This window comes from Serinus canaria, chromosome 2, assembly GCF_022539315.1.
Source record: "Serinus canaria isolate serCan28SL12 chromosome 2, serCan2020, whole genome shotgun sequence".
Taxonomy (NCBI): domain Eukaryota; kingdom Metazoa; phylum Chordata; class Aves; order Passeriformes; family Fringillidae; genus Serinus; species Serinus canaria.
The window spans coordinates 17,842,483-17,866,574 of record NC_066315.1 but is presented as its reverse complement, the minus strand read 5'-3'; the positions used below and the strand labels follow the sequence as shown (position 1 = coordinate 17,866,574).

The window sequence follows — 24,092 nt, the reverse complement described above, 5'->3', positions numbered from 1 at the left end:
TAAAAGCACATAAAATCACAAACTCCAGACAGTTTTTGACAAGAACTCCTGATAAAGTAATTCTGTGCATCTACTGCCAGATAGTCTGGCTCCATAAGTATCACTGTCTCATCATGGACTTTTAAAAATAAAGCTGAATGACCTTTTCATTTGAGTCTGTAACTGGCCTGCTTGGCAATGAGTTATGAAGTAATAACCAAAGATCCTCAAATGTAGCTCCCAAGCAATTAAAAAATATAGATTTATGAGATTCCCAAGGAACAGCTTGTACCTCTTTGGGGAAGCTGCAAAGGAAAAAAGTAACTGTCTGAGGAAGAAAAAACCAGAGCTCAGAAAACACTCAAGAGTAAGAGTTGGGAAGCTAAGGGAAGTAAGAAAGGGAAGACACAAAGAGCTCTACCCAAAAAGAAAAAAATGATGGCTTTCCCTGTCACTTCTTTTCCTTGTGGCACTTTGACTTTATTCCGTTATTTCTGATTATTAGTCAGAGAGAATGAATCAATTTTTGCTTTAGATCATGTGTGCTTGCTTACAATTTTTTCAACAGTGTATAGACTTTACATGAAATTCAGCACTGAAAATTGCCTAAAAATATCAGTAGGATTTAATGGGGTTTTTGTCTTTATAGTTTCTATTTTAATATGTGCCCAGGTTAAAGATATGTGAGGATTATGATTTTTCTCTTTTTAATTATTATTATTTATTCTGAGGTCTGCAAATTCATTCAAGAGTTAAGCTAAGTTCATTCCTTTTCACTCAATGAGGCAACTTTTATGAAGAAATTATGTCTTAATTAACAATTGTATTTTACCTGAGCCTTATGGAGTCCTTGGTGATAGCTGTGTACATCATCTGAGACTAATTCTTACAAAAGAATAAATGTTGAAATGTGCATAGAAGTTCTAATAATTAATTTCCTTCCCTCCTTCTCCAGATCCCACTGTCACAGCACTAGGGAGAGGGATGGAGCTCTGTGTGTGCCATTCTGACACAGCCAAGGGCCAGAGAACTTGTTGCATAAGGCCCCTTGTAGAAGATTCCTAAGTAACAAAGTCACATCTTCAAAGGAGAATAGCACTTCAGATATGGGTTGATATGGGACTGACTAAATGTCAGGGTTTTCTGCATTCTCTTGGACTTCTTAGTGTTTTCTCTTCCCAAGGAAAAAAAAAGGTTTCTTCTCTCCAAAGGAATGACTTTGTTTTTTGGTTTTTTTCCTACTCAAAGTAATGATGGCATGCTTAATTTTTACAGCAATTCACTGGATAATAGGATTTCAGGGTTACTGCTCTTATCCTCCTGGAAAACCAGTGTGCACACATCCTAAGTAGAACTAATGCTTTTTCAGGTATGTGTTTTGCTTTTCCTGTAAGCTAATTCTCTCTCTCGAAAGGCAAGGGAATTAAAATTGAGACTTGGGGAAATACTATTTACTGAATGTGTATTTACTAATAACATAGAGTTACATGTTCTACATATCCCACACCATCTAGTGGAAACTTTTTGCATAAGCAGTGTGAGGTCAAGGACCTGAAGGGATTGAGAGTTTTCAGAGTGAGATAGACTTTGAAGCTTTTCCCTCAGCCACCACAGAAAAAGTGCCACATGTGTTAACGATGAATTTTTATCCCATCTCCTTGAAAAACACATAGGATAGCTAGTTACTCCACAAGAGGGAACCTTCTCAGGAATATTTGCCCTTATCATTAAACAGACCTTTACTGAAGCCCTTACTGAATAGGGGTTGGGAGAGGAGCCAGGCAAAAAGTCTTCAGAAACCTGTGAGTTTTGGGTGGGGACTGGCCATGCTGCATCTTCTGATATCACATGATAATTGTTACAAAATGCTCAAACAGTTTTTACGGAAATACTGTGGCTTTGCAGAGTACACCCTACTGGTGTGGCTGCCTTGGCTAGGAAGGGACAGCTCATGAGAAAGCTTTTTGGATGGGCTCTGGTTCAGGCACAGAGCCTCTGGTCACCTCTGGCAATGGTGACCCTGCACATTTGACTGCAGGGGGCCACTTCTCTCTTTAATGACTGCTTTGTCATCTCAGGTGCAATGGTTGCAAAGCTGTACAGACAGTGGGACTTAGCTGCAATTGCAAAGGTAGTAATGCTAGCTGATAGCTGAGTTTGTGTGGTGAAATAGGGAGAAACAGGGAAGCTTGGGCTGAATTTAAGATTAGATCTTTTCATCTAGGAATTACTTTCTGATTTGTTTTTAAATTTTCTTTGTTGTGCATTGAAATATGGATTATGGTTTATCATTTAACATCAACTGAGCTTTTTAACCTAAGAAATTCCCAATACTGGTATTGTTTTTATTTAGTAATGCCTCTGGTTCTTCCTGACTTGTGGCTTATGCTGATAGCATTTCATGTCATGGGTTTGGCACAGAGTGTTTGGAGCTCAGGCTGCGAGTTAAGTGTGTGTGTAGATGGATTTTGACATCCTCTTGTCTGGGCATATGTGCTGCTCGGGATGGAGCCAGCAGTGCAGGTCATCCCTTCTGATGTTAGAGGATGGTCATATTGGTCTCCATGCTATGCAGCAGCTTTGTTGGTGAGTCTACACTTGCCTACCATGTCTGTGAAGCTCAGAGAAAGATGAACCTCCCTTTAAATACCTCTATGTATTTGCCTTTTTCCCAGTCTGCTATGGAAGGCCTGTTTTCTTCTATGGCCAGCATGAAGGTGACCCAGGCAGAGAAAACCAAAAAAAAAAAAACCATTAATTCAACAGTAAGGCAGTTAACTGTTTCCAAACCATGAAATCTAATTTATTGAGGAGGGTTTTATACCAACTTTGTGTTTAACAGGATTGGTTTAAATAAATTATGAGCTGAGAATGAGTCTGATGGCAAAGGATGCTGATTTTGAGGTCTGCAGGTTAGAGCCTGCCAGCACATATTTGAAGGTGCAGGTTTCTGGTATTGAGGGAGAAGACACTGGCTTGTAGAAAGGGCAATCACAGGAAAGTAATTGCTAAAATGGAGATCTGTCTGAAATGGAGGTGGCTGCAAGAAGTGTGCTTTACTGGACATACCCAGATACTTTCTGGTCTTTCCAAGTGCTGTGCACTACTGGTTAAGAGATAATAGTCTTCTAGACTTAAAGAGTGGTTTGGGTTAGAAGAGACCTTCAGGATTACCCAGTTCCAGCTCCCCTGGCGTGGGCTAGGACACCTTCCAGTAGACCAGGTTGCTCAAAGCTCCATCCACCCCAGCTGTGAATACTTCTAGGGACAGATCCACAACTTCTCTGGGCAAGTGCCCTACCACCTTCACACTTCCTAATATCTATTCTAATCCTACCCTCCTTATGGTTAAAGCCATTTCCCCTTTTCTTATCACAGCATGTCCTATTTAGAAGTCCTTGTCCAGCTTTTGTGTAGACCCCCCTTTTGGTACTGGCAGGTTGCTCTAAGGTCTTCCTGAAGCCTTGTCTTCTCCAGGCTGAACAACCCCACCTCTCACAGCCTATCTTCACTGGAGATGGGCTTCAGCCCTCTGATCATCTTCGTGTCCCTCCTCTGGACTCACTGCAGCACCTCAAAATCCTTTTTATTCTGAGGCTCCTGTTGGTCTTACAAGAGCAGAGTAGCAGTGGTAAGGATGCCCACAGACTCAGACATTACAGTAATTTGTACCCATCCTCAAATCTGGATTTTGTTTTGAAGAAGAGTGCTTTCTACTCTAAACAGCTTGAGCTAAGAATGGAGGGAGAAATACAAAAAAACCCCAAACTAAATCAATAGTTACAACTTGGTCGTTCTCCAAATAACAATTGTTGTCTCTTCCTGTAGCAGTAGCAGAATTCATTTGTAGAAAACAATCCCAGCTGTAACACAGAGTCTGTGTTTAGACAATAGCCTGAAGACAAAAAAAGAATTTGAGTTTAGGAAGAAATATCATACAGACTGGCTGCAGCAGAAAATCCACATGACGCTGCAATGAAAACGTATTTTTCTTTTTTCTCCTAACTAAATGTAAAGGGTTTTGAGTCCAGGAGAAAGTAACCCCTTAAATGTAGGTTTCAAATATGTTAGCATATATGTGTATATATATATATACACAGTTCAAAGATATAGATATATATATATCTATATATATACACAGACATAAAATTTACATGGCAGCATGTCTGTGAACTACTTTTTCTTTCTTCATATACAAATTGTATTTCCAAGAAAATTTTCTGGTTTGCCATGTATTTTCTGCACATGAGTTTTTGAAGAAAAACTAGTGTTGGGGAAAATGTGCTAACCACAGCTTTCAAATGCAGCAGCTTGGTGGAATTGAAACTGCCTGCGCTGGGGTATCTGGTGCCGATCCCCCAACTTATGGGTCTCAATCTGGGCCCTCCCAGGGGGCTCCCCTGTCGGGGGAGACCCTCCTGGAGTGGTCTTGTGTCAGGAAAGAGAGAAGCTCTGGATCTTTTCGGTCTTCAGGTTCTTGTTAATTATTATCTAAAGTTTTGCACGCTGTCCACACAAGGCTCAGCGCACTGGAAAAGCACCCCAAAAATGGCCAACAATCTATCCTTACAAGGTCTTTTAAAGCTAAGCTATCCAGTTAAGAGCTGACACCTAGATTATTTCCCCTTTTAACCCAATAACTGATACCCAAAATCCCGCAATGCGGACTTCTCCACCCAATTACAAAAAGCCACCCAAACCCATGAAGAAGGAGGAAGAAGAAGCATGAGGAAGAAGCCCAGGATGACACCCTGTGCCCTCCATCTTGCTTCCATCCACAACATTCTAAAAATCCCAAAACCTTCATTTCTCACTTAAGTGATACACCCACACTATCTACAATCTACTTCACACCCTAGTGGATTCTAGTCTATTCTGGAGCTTAGAAAACTTTCTCCATGAATCAAAGGTCAAAGTCAGTGTTCCCCTGGGGGTCAGGGCACCCCAGAGCAGACAGAGAAATATTCCTGGTGCCCTGGGTTTCCACATGCCTGTACTTTGGTTTCTGTACCTGAACATGTACTCTGATATGAAATTGTCACTCTCTGAAGAGGGAGGAATTTAGTGGGTGAGCAAATGGGGAAGAGGGGTTTTTTTTTCATGTCCTTCCTTCAGAGACATAGCTTACTTCCTGAGGTTTATTAGCTTCATACCTTACAAAAGAAGAATTGTTTTCATCTCATGTTCTAAGTGTGGCCTATTTTTTTTCCTCTGACAATATTGACCAGTGACCTACAATTTAATGTTTGTAGTGGTGAGCTAAGCTGTGTTCTGCTCTGTGCTACCCATTTCTTCTATCACAAAATAGACATGAAGGTCTGTTTCTTTTTTGAAGAAGTTTGTAGTGTCACTATTTGGAACTTTTTTCCTGACTTGCATCAAAATCTCAGCAACCTTTTTTTCAGGAAATTTTACTTGGCTTGTTCCTGTCTCTCTCAAATCACCATCACATGAACCCAAATATAAATATTTTTACATTTACAACCATTTAATGGAATTAATGAAAAATTCTCCACCTCACACATCCACCTGCTGTTCCCCACTGAGGATTAAATTCATCTCTGATTTGTATGCTGAAGTGTCTTGGGGTCTATCAGGAGCATCTGCAGGATGGAAGAGGTCTCTCAAAACACAGAGCAATTTGGTCTAAGAATGCTCAGAGCTTTCCCCCTCCAATGTGTTCTGGGAATGGATTTGCCAAAGCAGAGTCCCCCAGACCACAGACAGCCAGGTGGGCTTTGCTCTGGGCTTTCAGTTGACTGTCAGAAGCTTCTTGTTTAAAAGTCATATATATTTCCCTTCTGAATACATATAATACACTTCTGCTTAGTTTTTATTGGGCACCTCTTGCTATAGATATAAAATTACTCAATTTCTAAAATGGCCCCTGAATTGGAAACTGAGTGGGTGCTTTCACGTGGTGATGTGAATTCCTAGCAGAGGTCTGGCTGCTGCAGCCTGTGATTCTGCTGGCTGCTGTTGAATTCTGAAACATGCCAGTGGGGGCTTCCCAGGGCCCTGGGGGCTGCTACTGAGCTAGGGTACTTTGAAAACTTCAATTTGGCTGTCTTCAAATTGGCAAAGCCTTGTGAAACCTGCATGTTTTAAAAGCCCTGAGTAGTTGCACTGGCAGAAAAGTAGTTTTCCTCAATGTCTGCCCTTTTTTTCATAATAAATTGCATTTTAAAAGCCAGTGTTTAATGATGAAAGTGGGAGGAGTTTGAAGAAGAAAGAAGCAGCATGAAGTCCTTCTGAAGGTGAGTATCTGGATGCCCCTGTTAGTAGCCACATTTTAGACTGATTTCCAAATCCAGTGTGTGTTACCTTGAAATGTATCATGCATTTCTGCCACTTCAGGGAATGCACAAATAGTGAATCTGTATATTCTGATTTATAAGGAATGAATGCCTTTCATATGTTACACAACCTTGGCATCTTGCTCATTCATCTATGGACAGAAAAGCAATTGACTTCTCATTTCCTGTGTTTCACATTCTGTTATGGAGCAGAGAGAAGCTTGTGATGAACTGTTGCAACATCTTTTTTAATGCATATATAAAATCATTATGCTGAGAGTTTAGCCCAGTAAATGTTTCAAGGATGGTTAGGTACAAGTTGTGTCAGCATCAATCAGTAGTTCTGTGACAAACAGAAATATTTTTGACCTCAGCAAGTGGCATAGGAAACATTTTTATTATTTTAATCTCCTGGGTGAAACTTTTTACCAGGTTCTGGAAGAGTTTGGGAGCTTGTGGGTCTGTGCTGGAGCACTAACAAGAAGAAAGTAACATGACTTTTCTGGAGAGAGCTATCTGTACGTGCAGGTATGGCTGATCTTCAGCTTGCTCAGAACAGATCACTTGATGGATAACTCTGGCTTTGCAAAACAAATTTGTGGGAGGTCAGGATGGGTGAGAGTGATTTACTCAAAGTAGGAACTGAAGGTGATTTATGCTATCTGTTCTCTCCACGTGGCAGCTTGGGTTGTACCTGGTGACACCACTTTCTGTAATAAATGTGGGCTATGCTTGTATTCTCTTTTAGGATGCTTTCTCCTGGTTTTGTCTTTACTTGCTTTCTCTGCAGGAGGAATTAAATATTTTTTTGTGAAAGCTGTTCTGTTGTGCCTTCCTCTCACCCTGCCTTTGACACCTCTAGGACATCTGACTTGTTTATGTCTGAGATTTAATAGATTCTATAGATGTAATAGATTCTATGGATTTAATTTGCACTGTGGCTCTAGTTGCATTCATGTATCTCTTTTTGGTGCCCAAATGCCCAAGTGTGCCACCTCCTTGTCATGAATTGAACCTCTCAGCTGTAGGACATCCTATATTGATCTCAGTGAGGAAAATACATTTTATATGAGTTGTCTGTTGAATATTTTAAATCATTAATGTACAGGAAGAGTACTGAGAAGGGCTGTGTACTGTTGTGATTAGGGCAGGCATAGAGAAACAGGGATCCTCTCTCCCTAGATTTGGGAAGGAAAATAATCTTGAGTTTCCTGCAGAGCCCTGGAGTGCTGAAGCCCCCAAAAGCTGTGGACAAGGATGGAGACAGGGCAGGTGTGACAATGTTGCTGTGGCCTCCTGCTCACTGCTGCCTTGGGAGCAGCAGTCCAGTGGATGAGCTTGACAGTGCCTCCTGCATTGGACTCTGCAGGGAAGGTTGTGGAGCAAATCCCCATCTGGGAATTTCTCCTGGGCTCAGGAGAGAGCTCTGAGCAGCTGCACAGCTGGGAGGCTGACCTGGTGTTTCAGCTAAATGGCAAAGGGGCTGCACTTTCTTCTCTGCTTGCCAGTAATTATCTACCTACAGCTTTCATTGCTGCCCCGTGTTACTTGGTTGTTTTTGTGCTGGAAGTCCATGTCTGTGGTGGCTGTCCTTTCCTCTTTGGGTACTTTCCAGAAATCAGCAGTTACAGTTTTTAGCTTTCTTCTTTCCATTCATTTAGTAGTTCAAGATAAAATAGAAATAAATTATTACAGTTCATCATGTTCTAGATCATTATTAGCACGTGAGAATATGTACAAGGCAGACATTTAAATCCTTCTATCAACAGGAAAGAAATTGATTGAGCTTCTGCTGTGAAACCAATAAATAACTGGGGAGAAAAATACCACAGTTCACTAAACACAGTAATTAGGTCAAAGAATCCTCTTGAAATGCATTTAACTATCTATTACCTTATAAATCAAATTTAATGTTAAAAGCTTAAAAATAGGAAATGTTTCAATCTCCTTCAAAAATCCCATTCAAATGGGTAAAACAATCTATTGTAGGTAAAAAATTAGTTTGGATTAATTTAATTTAATCTGTAATCTTATGAGAAGAAGTAATACTATTCTGGTAGTATTAAGGCAAAAATTTGTAGATTTCTGTCTCATGATAATATTTTGCTCTCCTTAAAATATTTTGGAAGCGTTAGTGTTTTGTTTCTGGACTTGTGATCTCTTAATTGTGTTATACAACTACATGTTTAATCAATTTTCATCTTAAATCAACTATGTGTTCTAATCAAGAAGTTATTCTGCTACAAAAATGAAATTAATTTAATAATTTAATTTTCAGAGTCAGACTGTTAACTCTTAAATTATATTAGCTGTGGCTGGTTTTGTCATGTAGTCAAGGGAAGTTGCCCGACTTAAGAAAACTAAAATGTCTAAATATGAAGTGTAGAAATATCTGATTTGTCTTTCCCGCTTATTAACTATTTGCCAATACTATTTATTAATTATCATATATTATTAACCAGGCTATTAATTAATTGAGTATTAATCAACTCATCTTCTATTAATTATTATACAGTATCACTAAATTTATAAGAATAGTGGTCTTTTCTCCACATTATTTCTCTGTTTTATTAACTGAGATATGCTAGAAGTAGTCTTATGTGGGGGAGAAAAATGTAGCTGTCTAAGGCTAGAATCCATATTAAATTTTCCATTTTTAATTCTCATCTTTTTATTATTTATGTTTCTTCAAACCAGAACAGAGAATTTAAAAGGTGATTCTGTATTGTACCTGGAAAACTAATTCTTAATTCTCACTCAGTGATTTTATTGGTCTCAGTAGGTATGAAAATGTGGCAAAGAATAAGTTTTACCTTTGGAAATATATGGCCAAGGATTTTTATTCATTAGCACTGTATAAATCTGGAATTTATAGATTGAAATTAAACTGATGTTCCTTCTGACCAGATGGTATCTGGGATGTCAGTTTGGTTTGTGACTGACTGGAATCTTGCTTTTTCTTCTGGTTTGACCTGTTACAGAGTTAAAGAAGCATCTTGTTCATCAAAGTTAGCAGACAAGCACAGGAAACAGATTTCTCCAGTGGGAGGTTGGTGGATGTTTGTTGTGGAGTTTGGAAAAGAATGGATATTATGGGTTATGCAGGATTTCTATGTTTCTGGGCTTCACAGCAGCCCAGCATGGACACCCTGCAGGGTGAGTCTTCTGCTCAGCTCCAGCTCTGAGCACTTTTTCCAGGACCCCACCAGCCCCTGCTTGCTGAGAAGGGGATCTCCATGCCAGCCACCCAGAGCTGTGCCTGGGAGCTCCTCACTGTGCCAGGACCCACTCACAAAAATCAGTGCTAAGCCTTGTCTAAGCAGCTGTTCCCGTGTGAGCCAGAGCAAGTGCCTCACATCAGGCTCCCCACTGTGCAAAATGCTCTTGAGGCTATTTCTTCTGTTACCTTGATTGATCTCTCTTGGGTTGGCCATCCAGTGACATAATCAGGCTTCACATCAATAGAGAAAGTTGAAACATTTGATGGTTATGCCTTAGAAGCTTAAGGACCTGGAAGTATTGTCTCTGATGGGAGTGGGTGCTGCCTAATCCCAGCAATGTAACCAAAAAAACCAGACAGGAACACCTGTAAGTGCAGATGTCTTTTAAAGAAGCATTTCTATTTCTGCCAGAATTCTAGCCCCAAATTATCTCTTGATTGTAATTTTCAATAATTTGACAGATTTTAATGTTAAATGGCCAGAGTTTGGTACTCTCCCAGGTACCAAAAGTCTGGCCAAAAGTTGTGGCTCACCCTATTATTTTGAAATAACTCCACAAATTCAATCAAAAGCAGAAGCAGGAGTGACTCTTTATTTTTCTAGTGCTCATGTACTATGTATCCCCAAGACTGAAGGCAATCCCCATTTCTATCTGTTTGCAAAGAAGACAGAAATGAAGGCAGAGTAAGTGCTGAGCTGTTTGTACTACAAAAACCATTGCAGTTCCCTTTCATGCCCAGATGTTCAGAGTAGTTCTGCAGTGCATTTTCAAGGAGGGGGAGGAAAAAAATTGTACAGCTTTATTTGTGGTTGCAGATTTCTTGCCTTTACTGAAACAGTGAGACATGTAATGGCTGTCATTTTAAATGAGATGGTGGTGAATAGAAGTAAAAGAAATTGAAAAAATGACTCCTGTAAACTTGAAGTATTTGTATAATTAATGAAACAAAAATTACTCAAGGGCATTTTGCTTCATGTGGAGCCTGATGTGAGACACTTGCTCTTTTTTTTTTTTCCCATTCTGAAAGGTTTTACAGTACTCTTGTAAAATTTAGTGGGGGTAATGTTTTAGAAAGATTAAACATACAATAAGGGAGAAGAGCCTTCCTAATAGTAATTTTGGAAGTGCTCAGGGAAAAATATGTTCTGAGAAAGGTGGTGTTATGAAATTAATTATAGAAATTTTAAGAAGATACAAGAGGCAATAAAAAATTGCTGGTTTTTCTACAAATGAAAGTGGGCAATAACTTTGTTAGTTGTGGAGAATACATGGTGGTGGAAAGACAATGCCAAATGAAAAAGAATAAAAGCGCTTTCCCCCATTGATATTAAGCACCCAAATAACTAGGAAAACTCTTTAAGAAGCCCGAAGGACCCCTGTAGATAACATTTTAAACCTTGTTTAGCCCCGTCCCTGAAGACTTGTCGAGATAATGACACAGTTTAGGAAACTGCCTCAGGACACGCTCGGAAATTACAGGCATGCAGTTGTAAACTAAACCCTTAAAAACGATTCCAACATGTCAAGTGGGAGAACATTTAGGCACCCACAGCTTTGTTAAGTGTGTGTAGTGTAGGTTAGGGAAAAGAAGTGATGCTTTAACCAGCGGCAGGGAGGTGCAAGAGGAGATGGTAATTGCTTAGGACTCGAATTAAATAATTGTGCATATATACACGCTTTTTTTTTTTTTCTGTAGGAAATAGGCAGAGCAGCCTCAGAATTATCATGAAGTTTTCAACATATCAGAGCAGCTGTGTGAGTCTGTGATTTCTTTTAAGATATATTAAAATACTTTTGCTTTTCTTACAAAATTATGCATGCCTAAATTGTCAGGCAATTGCACTGTTTACAGTATATTTTTGTGCAGAAGAAAACTCTTCACTTTTCCTTCTTTGAAGCAGAAACGTGGAGCAGGTGTACACAAAAGGTCAGTTTTTATGTGCTTGTCAACCATTACAGCTTTTGCTCTTCTGAAAAAACAGAGTTGTTGTGTTTATGATTGACAGAAGTCACATAAAATAGATGAAAGAAAGTTTAATACATATTACATATAGGAATATTTTCTAACAGGGATATAATTATTAATTAAAATCCATTCAAAAAGGGCTTGTGCATTTTTTGCTCTTCTATTTTCATGGCCAAGTACTAAATAAAGTGTGGGGAAGTACCACTCATAGCTGTTTTGGAAGGTAGAGAAGTTATATTTAAAGGATGGAAGTGAACTTAAAAAGTATTTAGAAAAGCATCTGAAAGTAAAAAACCCTGCTTCCTGCATCTGAGTCTTGCTGCCTGTTTTGAGTTTCTAATAACTTTTGTGGATGAGATAGACTTACCTATGTTTGTGTATGTAATTTTTCTGTGTAACTATTATTTGGGTGAAATTTGCATAACACCCAGTTTACTTAGTAAAAGAACCCAACACAAAAAGAAAAAAAAAGCCCCCAAAAAGGAAAAGTACACTAATTCCAGTGATCCCTGAAGTCAAACTTTTGAATATTCAAGTAAATTTTATGTTATGAGGAGCTGTCAGTACTTCACAGCTATGGATGCCAAAGCAATTATGTTTGCAAACCTTGAGATGAGTCTGGTTTTTTACCCTCTCACTTGGGAGCAGGGAAGCAATTTGGCTGAATATTTAGGTAATTAATGTTGAAATTAGCTCCAACTTCTGAATTTTAAGGAGTTTAGAAAACTATAATCACATATAAATGAACTTTCTGGCACTTCTTGAAGAATACCATTTTCTGAGTCAGGCATTAGCTTTAAAATGTGGCTGGAAGTAGGAGCAGAGCTCTAGCAACCCTGGCCCTGCCAGAGCTGGGGGCTTTTGTGAGGCTGGAAGTGATGGAAGAATTGCCCAAAATGTCTTGCTGAAAGCACTGAGGGCTTTGTAGCTCAGGGACAAAGTAAGCAGTGGGGACTGGGGAGGATGATTTGGGAGATGAAATTTTTCTGACCTCTGTTTACACTGCTCCTTAGGCTGCCCTCCCTTTGGAAAGAAGCTGCTCCCTCCCAGGTGACTTCTCCTTTGCTGTCATGAGCTGTTTCAGTTAAAGTTTTGTACAAGCATCCCATCTGTTGGTCTGGCTCCTTTATCCTCCAGAAAGGGGGGTCAGCTGCCAGGGTGAACTCTCTCTCAGTAGAGCAGAGAGGTGGACAGGCCTGACTGTGGGAAGGGATTTGTGTTCAGTTGTGCCAAATTGCTTCTAGTGGTTTTGAGAAGGCATGTGAAGGTTTGTAATTGTTTATGTCTCCCAAAATCTAGAAGGAAACTTCACAACTTGACAGAAGGCATACACCTAAGGTCAAGGCTTTATTATTGTTGAATTTCAAAGCCCAGCAGAGAGGCAGGGTGTCTAAGGAAGGGTTAAATTATCTGTGTAGGAAGAATTTTAGGCAAAGAAACAATATGTGGATTGCTACTCGCTCTAGCTTTACCCATAGTGATGTGAATGGGGATGTGTGAGGTTGTCTTGGCCAATTCTCTGGTTATAAATTGAATTCTCAGTCTCTTTTCAGTGCGATGGTGAATTGGTGTCCAAGAAGAATCAAAGTAATGTGACATTAAAAATGTAATTTATTTGATGGTTAGCTTCCTGTCAGTGTCAGCAAGGAGCTATTGCATCACTACAGGAGATAAAGATCTCACCTGAGTCGCAGAATATTCTGTATTGGAAGAAACCCACAACAATCATCAACTCCAGCTCTGAAGTTAATGACCCATCCAGGGAATAAACACATGACCTTGGTGTTATTAGCACCCTGCTCTGACCAGCTGAGCTAATCTCAGGGAGAGTTATTACTCTCTAAATTTTAGATTCTATGTTGTCTAAAAGATGCTCCCATCCCATAAGGGCTTTTAAGCTGGAAACGTTTGAAGGCTCCATTCAACACCTGCTGACCTAACATGGGCCTTATGAATGGTTCTATGGCAAGAGAAACCTCTGCTGAGCCTGCTGAGGAGTTTGCTGTCACTACAGGCTGCCTTAGGTGCTGTGTAGCAGGCTGGCTGTGAGTAGGTTAAGTATGGATTGGTGGAGAACAGCTTAATTCAAGTATCATCTCTGATTTCCACTGGAACAGGAAGGCTGTACATGGGAGCAATTTGCACATACAGGAGTTGGGAAGAGTAGAAGGAAGGACATTTACTGAGCTTGGGTGAATCCTCACACTCATTTTCCTCTTCTTTGAGTATCCCATGACATAATTACCATCAACAGAAGTGAGGAGGTTAAAATAGTCACACACAGAAATGTGTATGTCTGCCTTGAGATATAGAGCCAAACCCAGTTGGAGTGTCCCAGGAACAGCTGTGGGACTGGTCAGACTCTACAGCAACACCTGTGCTGCTGGCAGGCAAAGCCTTGAGCTGTCTTAGGACATCCTCTGGTGTGCCCTAAACCACCAGAGGTATGGGAATGTGTTTGCTCCAAAACAGAAAGGGGGGTTAGTCTTGAGTAAAGCATGATCTTTGTATACAGGTTTAAGTTGCCTAATAACATCCTGTAAACAAGGATTCCCATTTCCTTGTGCTGGCTTTTGAGATTGTAAGTTGTATTTTAATGTAGTACTTCTAATGGCTTGTTAGGCTGGTGAGTAGTTCCATGTTTAAGGAATTAAGTGTTGTTTGGTTGCAGAGCTTACTGTGAAGTACATGCTTTGTGGTATGTGGCTCTTTTGGAGTTTAAATGTAGATGTTATCAAAATTATTTTAAAGTCTCTATTTCTAGTAGTAATTTATTTTTATTATCATTTAGACAGATCTGAGTGACCATAACCTTTTCCCATAATCATATTGGTTTTAAATTTATGTGGTCCCTGGGACAATTGTGGGGGTTTTGTATTGTTTTGATATTTATTTCTTTTAATAGAACTAAGCCAGTGCAGCACCAGCCTTATTTGCTAGTGACTCTTTCAGTTCCAGAGCTCGTGAAGTATGGCTATGAATTGTTTGCAGATAAATGAAGATCCCTTCACACTGATAAGCAAGGAAGGAACTAATACCATCGTATTTGTTGTCATCAGTGACACCAAGAAAGATCTTAATGTGATTGCTTGGACTAAAACAATCCTTGCAGCAACCACTGCCCGTTCTGATCCTCTCTCATTGCTGGTTCCTAAGGTACCTCTAAGAGATTGTGATCCTCATATGGGAAACAGAGAATTTTTCTGTTTCTGAATATTTCTGTTTCTCTACTCAACCTTGCAAATATCTTAGCAGGAATCAGTGAAACATTCCAGCACAGAGAAACTATTTACAGTTTTTGAGGGATGGAGGTTTATGCATTTCAGGCTTACATTGTTTTAACATACCTTGCAACACTGGTGAAAGTGGAGAAAAATGATCATTTATTTATTGTTCTGCTTTTTTCATTATCCCAGTACTGAAGTAAACCACAGGCTCTTGTGGCCAATATGTTATTCCTCAGTGCTAGAACTGTCTCAAGCAAGCTTTTTATATGGTTTTGAAAAGATCTTCTAAGATGCCCAGGTGAGTTGTTCTGTGTAGTTGATTTTTTTTCCCTTTTAATCTCATTAGAAGCATTTAGTTTGAAAGTGGGAGGCACAAAACTAAAATAAACTAGGCATTGATACTAGACTTGTATCTTGACACTTGGACTTTTTAGCATTAGAGGCTGATATTTTTGAGTTAGGAAAAGATGGAGTAAATTTCATACAAATTTTTTTTACAGGCTTTGAAAGAAGTACTTAAAAAATATATTAAAAAATTGGTCCAGTTTCAGAGAAAGGTGTTACTATGCAGCAAATCTGAATAAAATTGTTCTATATTGATATTAAAATACAGAAAAAGCAGTCAGTATTAGCAAAGTAGACATATGTCAATACTGGCAAAATAGACATAGTACTGCATGTAAACTGGGATTTATTTATTCAATATCCAAAATTATGTTGTACCTTTCTAGTGGGTTATAGAAGCACTTTAAATTAGATTTCTTTTTTTCATATTCAAGAGAGTGAAAGTTTGACTTTTGTGGTTAAGTAGGCCCTGGTGATTAAAGGTTTCATTCCATTTCTTTCCAGGCCCATTTTGCATAACCTTGGCAAAGTCATTTCATCATAGTGTGATTTTTAGTTCCTCATTGAATTCTTAAGGATAGTAATGTAAAACCTATAGCTGATACATTATTCTGTTCAGATGTAGGTTTTTCCTCTAGACACCTGTATCTAAATATGAATTAAGTATGGAAGGGAAAAGGAAAGTCTGTTTTGGCAAACAGTATTTGCTGAAGAGCAGCAGTCTGTATGTGGCATAAAATTATATGTATAATTTTATAATGTGATATATAAAGTTAATAGTAACCCGACTACATTTATGAGAAATTCTGTGGAAAGCTTTTCACTTCATTTGTTTGATTAGAAGAATTTTTATTCATCTTTATAACTGATGATAGAAATTGTAGAATTTGCCAGTTTTGCATGCAGAATGTAGTCTATGATGATTTTTTTATATTTTAGTTTATTTCAAAATACCTGAGGTCTCCTGGACTATGAGCTTATAAATACATATTTAATTTCCATCAAGAAATGAGAAGAATTATTTTTTTTTCAATATTTGGCTTTGCACAGTGACTGGGCAAACATTCCTCTGAAATCTAAGAGACTGTGATTGATGTGAAGCAACAAAGAGTAAAATATTGAATACTGTTACATCAAGAGGCACTAATACTTTATGTAAATTACTTCCTATTTTCCAAAAGCTTAATTTTCTTCCTATATAGAAAGAAGGAAGGCACAGAGATGTGCAGTGCTGGCAGGAATAAATGGTGGATGATGTTTGCAGGACCTTGCTCTGCATGGAACTGTATAGATGATGGATTTTGCCAGTTCTGGATGTCAGGCTGGTTCTGTTGCATCCTGCATGGTTTACTGGTGAGCACAGTGGTTCTGGGTTAAAAACTGGAGTCTATGATCTTAGAGATCTTTTCCAACCTTAGGTATTCTATGAATCTATAATTTTATGATGAAGGAACACAATAAGTCACACACCAGGGGAGGGAGGGCTGTTAGGCCTGTCTGGTAGTGCCAGCATGGTTTGCATAGGTTTTTGCATTATTTGAATGTTGTTAGTCTCCCCACACACAGCAGCACACTTGGAAATCAATCGCTGATTTGCGAGGGGTCTGGGATTTGTGTCTGGACACAGCAAACATCTCCATCACCCACCAGAGCCCCACTCTGCAGCACAGAGGTCCCTGCAGTTGTCCTTCCTGGGACTGGTGGTTTCTTCTTCTCTGTGTTTTCCATTCATTTTATGTGAAAAAAGAGCAAGGATGAGGATTTCTGTCAGTGCAGCTGTGCCACAGGAGGTCATGATGAAATCCTGGCCTGGTGGATGAAAAGAATTAGGAGAAGGGTTTCCACATCTTGTTGGAAGCAGTAAGGTAGGAACTCAGTTTACCTCCTTAGTTTCTGGAGCTCAGTTAGTGATCCAAGAGAGAATATTACTGAGCTAAAGATTTGTCTTCATAATTGTCTTATAGTAATTAAAATCCATACATTAACTGAACATGGTTATAAACAATTCATGAAGATCAAGAGATAGGAATTTTTTTGTAAGGAGTTGCATGTGTGTATTCCATGCACAGAATTTTTTCCTCTCTCCATCTAAATTGTCTTTTTATTTTTCTGCTCATAATTTAAGCTTAAATTTTATTTTTGTGAAGGGTTTGAATATGTAAAATTCTAATGATTTTTTCCAGGAAAACTACTGTAGAACAGCCATGCATTAACAGTGTGTATTTACAGCCTAGAAGAGGCTGAGTGCCTGGAGAGGATGGTTTCTTAGTTTTATATTGAAGATGTTTTATTCACATCTGTGTAACACAGACTCATGTAGTATATATATCTTGTGAACATATGTACTGCTGAAAATTGTATGTAAGCATGTTGCCACAGCAGAAGTGCCTGATGAGCCTTTAATTTCCTGGCATACCCTTCAAGGCACAAACCAGTTTGGTGGAGGGCTGGGCTACAATCGCTTCAAGTTGCTACAACCCAGTGAGGCAAGAAGGAGTGTCTCTGTTTCCTCCCCTGATGTGCCTGTGCCTGCTCCATCCTGTTGCTGTTCTCTCCCTCCTTTGAATTCAAGCTGATAAGAGCTGTGGAGTTCTCCTTGGGTTTCCCCTGGCCTATCTGTGAGGGCAACATTTGAAAAGCTATGGTAAGTTTGTGGCTTGTTTGAGCATATTTATGGTTAAGGTTAGTTTTATTTTCTGAAATGCTGGTGGTGGTTGGTGGCAATCTGGGACAATTAGGTGCTCTTCTTGGTAGACATAGGCAAAGGTGGACTGGAGATGTTTATGCTTTAAATTGTTGATTTAAACTACCCAGAACTCTTCTTGTTTCCTGTAAGGCTCTTGGTAATAGCAATGTGCAAGGTGCAAAGTTCATATTGCCAGGGTAAGGGGCAGGTTTGTACTAGCTCCCACCAGTCTGAGAATAGAAGATTTCTACCAGCTTATTTAAAATACAGGAGGAACTGTGTGGAGAAATCCGTTTGGCTGTCCTTTCAAAATCAGGATTTATCTGCAGCAGATGAGCTGTAGCTGTATTGTGCACTTGAATAATAATGTCTTTGAGGTGGGAAGGAACTGCAGTATTTCATCATAGGTTTGCCAGCTGGTGAAGAGGGCTTCAAACAAAGATTGCCAAGGGAGGGGAACCACAATCTATCCCACTCCTACCAGTTGGATGCCAGCACCAGCAGGAGATGCCCAGAGCCTGGAGAGTGATCACAGAGGTTGGTAGGAGAGCACCTGAAGAGCAGGATAAAGGAATTGCTGCCACTGCAGTCAGTAACATCAGGGGCCCGTGTTAAATATCTGTGCAAACACAGGTAGCATGGGGAACAAACAGGAGGAGTCAGAGATGTGTGAAGGCTGCAGGGATGTGATCTGGTTGTGGTCAGATGGTTCCCATGACTGGAGTGTTGGAATGGAAGGACTTGGGCTCTTTAGGAAGGACAGGAGAGATGAGGAATGAGTGTTGCTCCCTATGATAATGACCAGCTGGAATGCATGGAGCTCTACCTGGGGATGGATGAGGAGCTGACCGAGAGCTCTGGGTCATGATTAAAGAGAGGGAAGGGACAGGTGACATTACAGTGGGGGTCTGCCACTGGACCAGGAGGACTGAATGGATGAGGGTCCCTAGAGACAGACAGGAGCATCCTCACATTCACAAGCTCTAGTCCTTCTGGGAGACTTCAACCTCCCCAAAGGCTGTTGGAGGGACAACATAGCAGGACATAAGCAATCCAGGAGGTTCCTGAAAGGTGTTGTTGATAACTTCCTTCTCCAAGTGATAGAGGAGCCAACAAGGAAAGATGCTATATATAACCTTGATCTCACCAACAAGGAGGGACTGATGCAGAAGATGAAACTCAAAGGGCAAACTGGGCTGCAGTGGCCATAAAATTATGGAATTCAAGATCCTTGGGGCAGCAGGGAGGAGGCAAGCAAGCTCACTGCTCTGGACTTTAGGAAAGCAGGCTTTGGCCTCCCCAGGGTTCTTCAGTGTTGGTAAAATAGTGTGGGATAAAGCCTTGGAGAGAAAAGGGACCCACAAAAGCTGATTAATATTCCAGGATCACCTCCTCCAAGCTCAGGAGCAATACATCCCAATAAAAAGCAAGTTATGCAAAGATGCCAGGAGGCCTGCATGGATGAACAAGATGCTTCTGGACAAACTCAAACACAAAAAAGAAGCCTGCTTCTAGAGAGTGGAAGCAAGGACAGGTAGCCTGGGAAGAACAGAGGGGTTTTCTGAGCAGCCAGGAATTTGGTTAGAAAAGTTATAGCCCTGATAGAATTAAAGCTGATCAGGGATGTAACAGGACATCATGGGCAACAAGAAAAACTGCTGTTTATGTGGTGGTGAAAGAAAGATAAGGGGAAGAGGAGGCCCTCTCTAGAAAGAAATGGGAGACCTTGTTACCTGGGATTTGGAGAAGGCTGAGGTACTTAATGACATTTCTGCTTCAGTATTCACTGACAGGTACTCCAGCCACACTGCCTAAATTGCAGGAGGGAAAAATGTGTACTGGGAAAAAGGAGGAACCACCTGCTCTAGAAGCAGATCAGGCTAGAAACCACCTAAGGAACTTGAAAGGGCACGAGTCCATGAGATCTGATGAAATGTATCTGAGACAAATGTTCTAAGAGAACTGGCAGATGAAATGCCTAAGCCATTTTTCATCATATTTGAGAAGTCCGGTTAAGTTCCTACTGACTGGGAAGGGGAAAAAATAATGCCTATTTTAAGAAGGAATATGAGGAAGACCCAGGGAGCTACAGTCCTGTCAGTTCCACTTCAGTGTCTGCCTCAGCACAGTTTCCAGGAGGATCTGCTCCTGGCACCTCAGGAGCAGATCCTCCTGGAAACTATGCTGAGGCACATAGAAAGTTGGAAGTTGATTTCTGACAGCCAACATGGCTTCATTAAGGGCAAATAACTCCTGACCTTAATTTGGTGGCCTTCTATGACGAGGTAAAGGTGTTGGTGGAGGAGGAAGGAGTGACTGACACCACCTACCTGAGCTTGTGCAAAGCATTTGACCCAGTCCTGTAGGTTTCCTAGCTCAGGGTTTTGAGTGGCAGAAGTTGGGTTGCTGCTCAGCCTGTCACACTGGTTTGGGATGGACTCTGCACTGCTCCTGCTGGGCGGTGAACGTTTTTCAGTCTGTGGAGGTTACTTTTGGCAGGACTTCTGTCTGGAGTGGTTCTGAATTTGGCTTATTGTATTCTAAAAAAACCCACATTTGAAATCCTTGAACAGAAAAACAATAATAGGAGTTAGATGGAAAGAACCACCAGACTTCCCTCTGCAAATGTATAATGATAATATTTCCAGATGGCTTCAGTAATTTTGCCCCATCTGTAAGCAGCAAGCTGGGAATGAACTAAGCAAAAGGTAGGCAGCATGCTTTGTGTCTGTTCTAACTGGGCAGATGTTGGTAGGAGACAGAGAGTCAAAGGTTCTGACAGAGCTGTCTGTCAAACAGCCTGGCACACTCCTTGGCATTGCCACAGGAGGAGAAAGCAATGGTAAGGGTCTTTTTCATGCTGTTCTTTTTCTCCTGGAAAATGCCTTTTGGTAAAAATCAAATTTCCTTTGGGGAAAAATAATATTTCAGTGGTGCTTTGGATTTTTTTTGTGGTGGGGGGAGCAGTGAGGAGGGAAAGTGGAGCAGTGTCCTGTTACATTAAAAACACCAGTTGCAAGGTGGTATGAGGTGGCATGAGGTTTCTAGATTTGTACTGCTGTTTTTATATTGTGTGTATGCTCCTTGAAGCTAAAATCACATGAAATAAAAAATTTGTTTTTATCATATACAATACTTTAATTTGCCTGAAATCCCATTTAATTGTTTGGGGTTTTTTTGCCTCAGAAACCCTGATTTGGAATGTTTTAATCTTGATTAAATGAAAATGAAAATGTTTTAATCCTGATTTGGACTGTTGATGATTTAAAATATAAATAAATGAAAAAAAAGAAAAGTGGAATTTTCTGCTGAGATGAATCTCAGTTCTAGAAAATGTTTCTTCATCTCTGTATTGTTCAAGTTTTGAAATAATTAAGTGGGTGCTTGCTTTGTATCTCTAATATTATCAGGCTAAGCCCAGACTACAATGTCATAACTTTATATTCTAATTAGATAGTAATTATCCTTTTGTATTTGTTCTAATCCTCACCTGGGATGGGCATTGCAAAATGTCCTATATAAGCCACACCCTTCTTGAATTTTTCCTTGTGAACATGTGCCAATTGATTAAACTCATTGATTTAACCGTTCTTGATTCCTGCTGAAGATCTTGGAATTGTGCATTGCCCCTGTGTCCACTGCACATCATCAGCTGTTGGAAGGATTTATACTCAGAAGGTCTATTTTGTAGGTACTGTCCCTGCCCCAAGACAGAATTATTTGGTGACCTTTAATGAGTCCAGATTAGTAGTGCTGAGAAAGGTGCACTCTATTTGTGACAGCAGCCTGTGGTGTCTTGATCCTGGCTAGACCACGTGCCACCAAATCTCTTCTATCACTCTCCTCAGCTGGGCAGAGGAGAGAAAGTGCAATGAGACATCATGACTTGAGATAAGGACAGGGAGAGATCACTCACTGATTACTGTCACGGGCAAACAGCCCTGATCTGGAGAAATTAATGATGTCATTATCAATCAAAAGATCAGAGCAGGACAACAACTAAGTAAGAAGAAGAAAATTAAATCTTAAAAAAATTCTTCCTCCACCCTTCCCTCCTTCCCAGGCCTAACTTTATTCCCAGTTCTCTGCTTCCCATCTCCTAGCAGTGCAGGGAGATTCAGAGTGGGGATCATGGTCAGTTCATCACGTGCTGATTCTGCTGCTGCTTCCTCCTCAGGAAGAGGAGTCCTTTGCCTGCTCAGCATGGACTGGCTCCAGGGGAGCAGGACTGCTCCCCTGGAGCCAGTCCTGCCCAGACTTCTCCAATGTGAGTCCTTCCCACGGGCTACAGTTCTTTACTAACTGCTCCAGTGTGGAACTCAGATGGGGTCTTTTCCATGGGGTGCAGTCCTTCAGGAGCAGCCTGCTCCAGCATGGGTCTCCCACAGGTCCTGCCAGGAGCCTGCTCCAACTTGGCTTTCTACATGACCACAGCCTCCTTCAGGCACTCACCTGCTCCAGTCCTCCATGGGCTGCAGGGGCACAGCTGCCTCACCATGGCCCTCTCCATGGAGCTGCAGGGCATTCTCTGCTCTCTACCTGGAGCACCTCCTGCCCCTCCTTCTTCACTGACCTTGGTGTCTGCAGAGTTGTTGCTCTCATATGTTCTCACTCCTTCTCTGGCTGAAAATTACTTCTGCCCAATAACTTTTTATTTTCCTTCCTAAATATCTTATCCCAAAGGCTCTACCACCATAACTGATGGGCTCAGCCTTGGGCAGTGGCGGGTCTGTCCTGGAGCCAGCTGGCACTGGCTCTGCCAAGACATAGCAGAAGCTTCTGGCAGCTTCTCGCAGATAGCCCCCCCACTACCCAAACCTTGCCTGAAAAACAAAAAACACAGGCCCAGACAGAAGTCAGTTTAGATAACTCAACTCTTTTCCCATTAATTGCCTTTTAGGGGGTTGGGGTTTTTTTGTCTTTGGAAGGTTTCTTTGTACTGCTTTAGACCCTGGTGTAAGAGTGAGCCTTATGTCCAAATACTGCCATGTCAGGTGTGGGGTACTGATTGTGGATGGGAGTCTCTGAAACAGGTTTGCTGTCTGGAGTGAAGAAAAATTGGTCCTTGGACCCTTAAATGTCCCTTTTATCCTACTGTCTGTCATTTTCTTCTGAAGAAGACTGTGAAGCCCATAGCCAAGAGGTACAGCTCAGATGCAGAAGTACAAAGGACTGGAAAAGAGCTGTGGAAATATGAATGGCTGGTATTACAAAAAAGGACAGACTTTTTTTTTTTTTTTCTTTTCTTTTTTTTTTTTTTTTTTCTGGGTCTGATAATTGCAAATTCTGCTTGGAACAGAACTTCCTGCTGAAGTGTGGAATTTGTCCAGTGTGGAATTAAGCAATGAGTGCATTGTTGCCTTGAGAACAGCACTTTAAAAACTGAAGAACTTTGTCAGTGTACCATACAGGAATTCTAAAACTTAGATGACTAAGGTCAAAACCTCTGTCTGCTAAGCCCTTGACAGTATTGTCACTTGAAACTGAGGGTCTGCAACATCTTGGGTAAAGAGATCTGAAATTAGCCACCTGTCTTCAGAGTCAATGTAGCTCTCTCTAGAGTTTTCTTTTTTAAAACCAGAGTTCTTAGAGCCATGCTGTTAATTCAGTAATCTGAGGTAAAATGATTATGTTTTCATGTCCATGTGCAAGTATAAATGAGTAATGATAGTCTTGCCAAATAAAACTGGGACAAAACCTATCAGACCACTAGGAAGTGTAGTCTCACTGATGGGTGGGCTGGAGTTACAGTCAGAAATTGCACTGTCCATATCAGAATTTTTGCTAAAGAAGATTTTCTGAGTTGGGCTCTGTAAAAACTGGTCATGAGCTGTGTTTGCACATAGATAAATCTGGATAAACAAGTTATTTGCAGCATATCCTTGATGCATTTGAAATGCTGTCTCTTGAAAATTGCTGGGCATATCTAGTCTTCCAGCTTTGCTGTTGTTGGCTTGTGCAACCAACATTTTTTGTGCATTTTTGATTTTCCCTCTTCTCAACCAATTTTCATTCTCTATTCTTCTCCTTTGTGCCTACCTTTCTTCTCCGTCATTGCTTCTTCCACTCTTATTTCCTCTCTATTCTTCCCTTTCCATTAGCTCCACAGTACTACCCAGACCAACAAAAATCTGATGTTGGTGTTTGGTTCATTTCAGGTCAATGACAAACTTGTCTCCTTGTGGTTGCCTCTCTCTGTTGAGACCTTAGCAGCAGTGTAAAACCAGCCCTGGTTCTGGCTGTCTGGAATGCTGTGCCCCTGAGCCACATCTGCAGCATGGTGCAATGATGGGCTGTAGAGCAGGTGCTGTCTGTGCACATCCTAATCCTGTGCAGGCTCCAGTCCACTGGTTTTGCTGTCATTCCCCCAG

The 24,092-nt window shown here is 40.6% G+C and overlaps 1 protein-coding gene across 2 annotated transcripts in view; it reads left to right on the top strand.

The window, feature by feature from the left end:
* Positions 1-24,092, top strand: part of KIAA1217 (KIAA1217 ortholog) — a 356,326-nt gene that overhangs the window by 54,344 nt on the left and 277,890 nt on the right. Inside the window, exon 1 of one of the 2 annotated variants that reach the window (XM_050970267.1) lies at positions 17,572-17,679. The exons of the other annotated variant lie outside the window; for it this stretch is intronic. The gene's annotated coding sequence lies outside the window, so the exon portion shown is untranslated. Of the gene's footprint in view, positions 1-17,571; positions 17,680-24,092 lie in introns of those variants that run through there. 2 annotated transcript variants of the gene reach the window in all.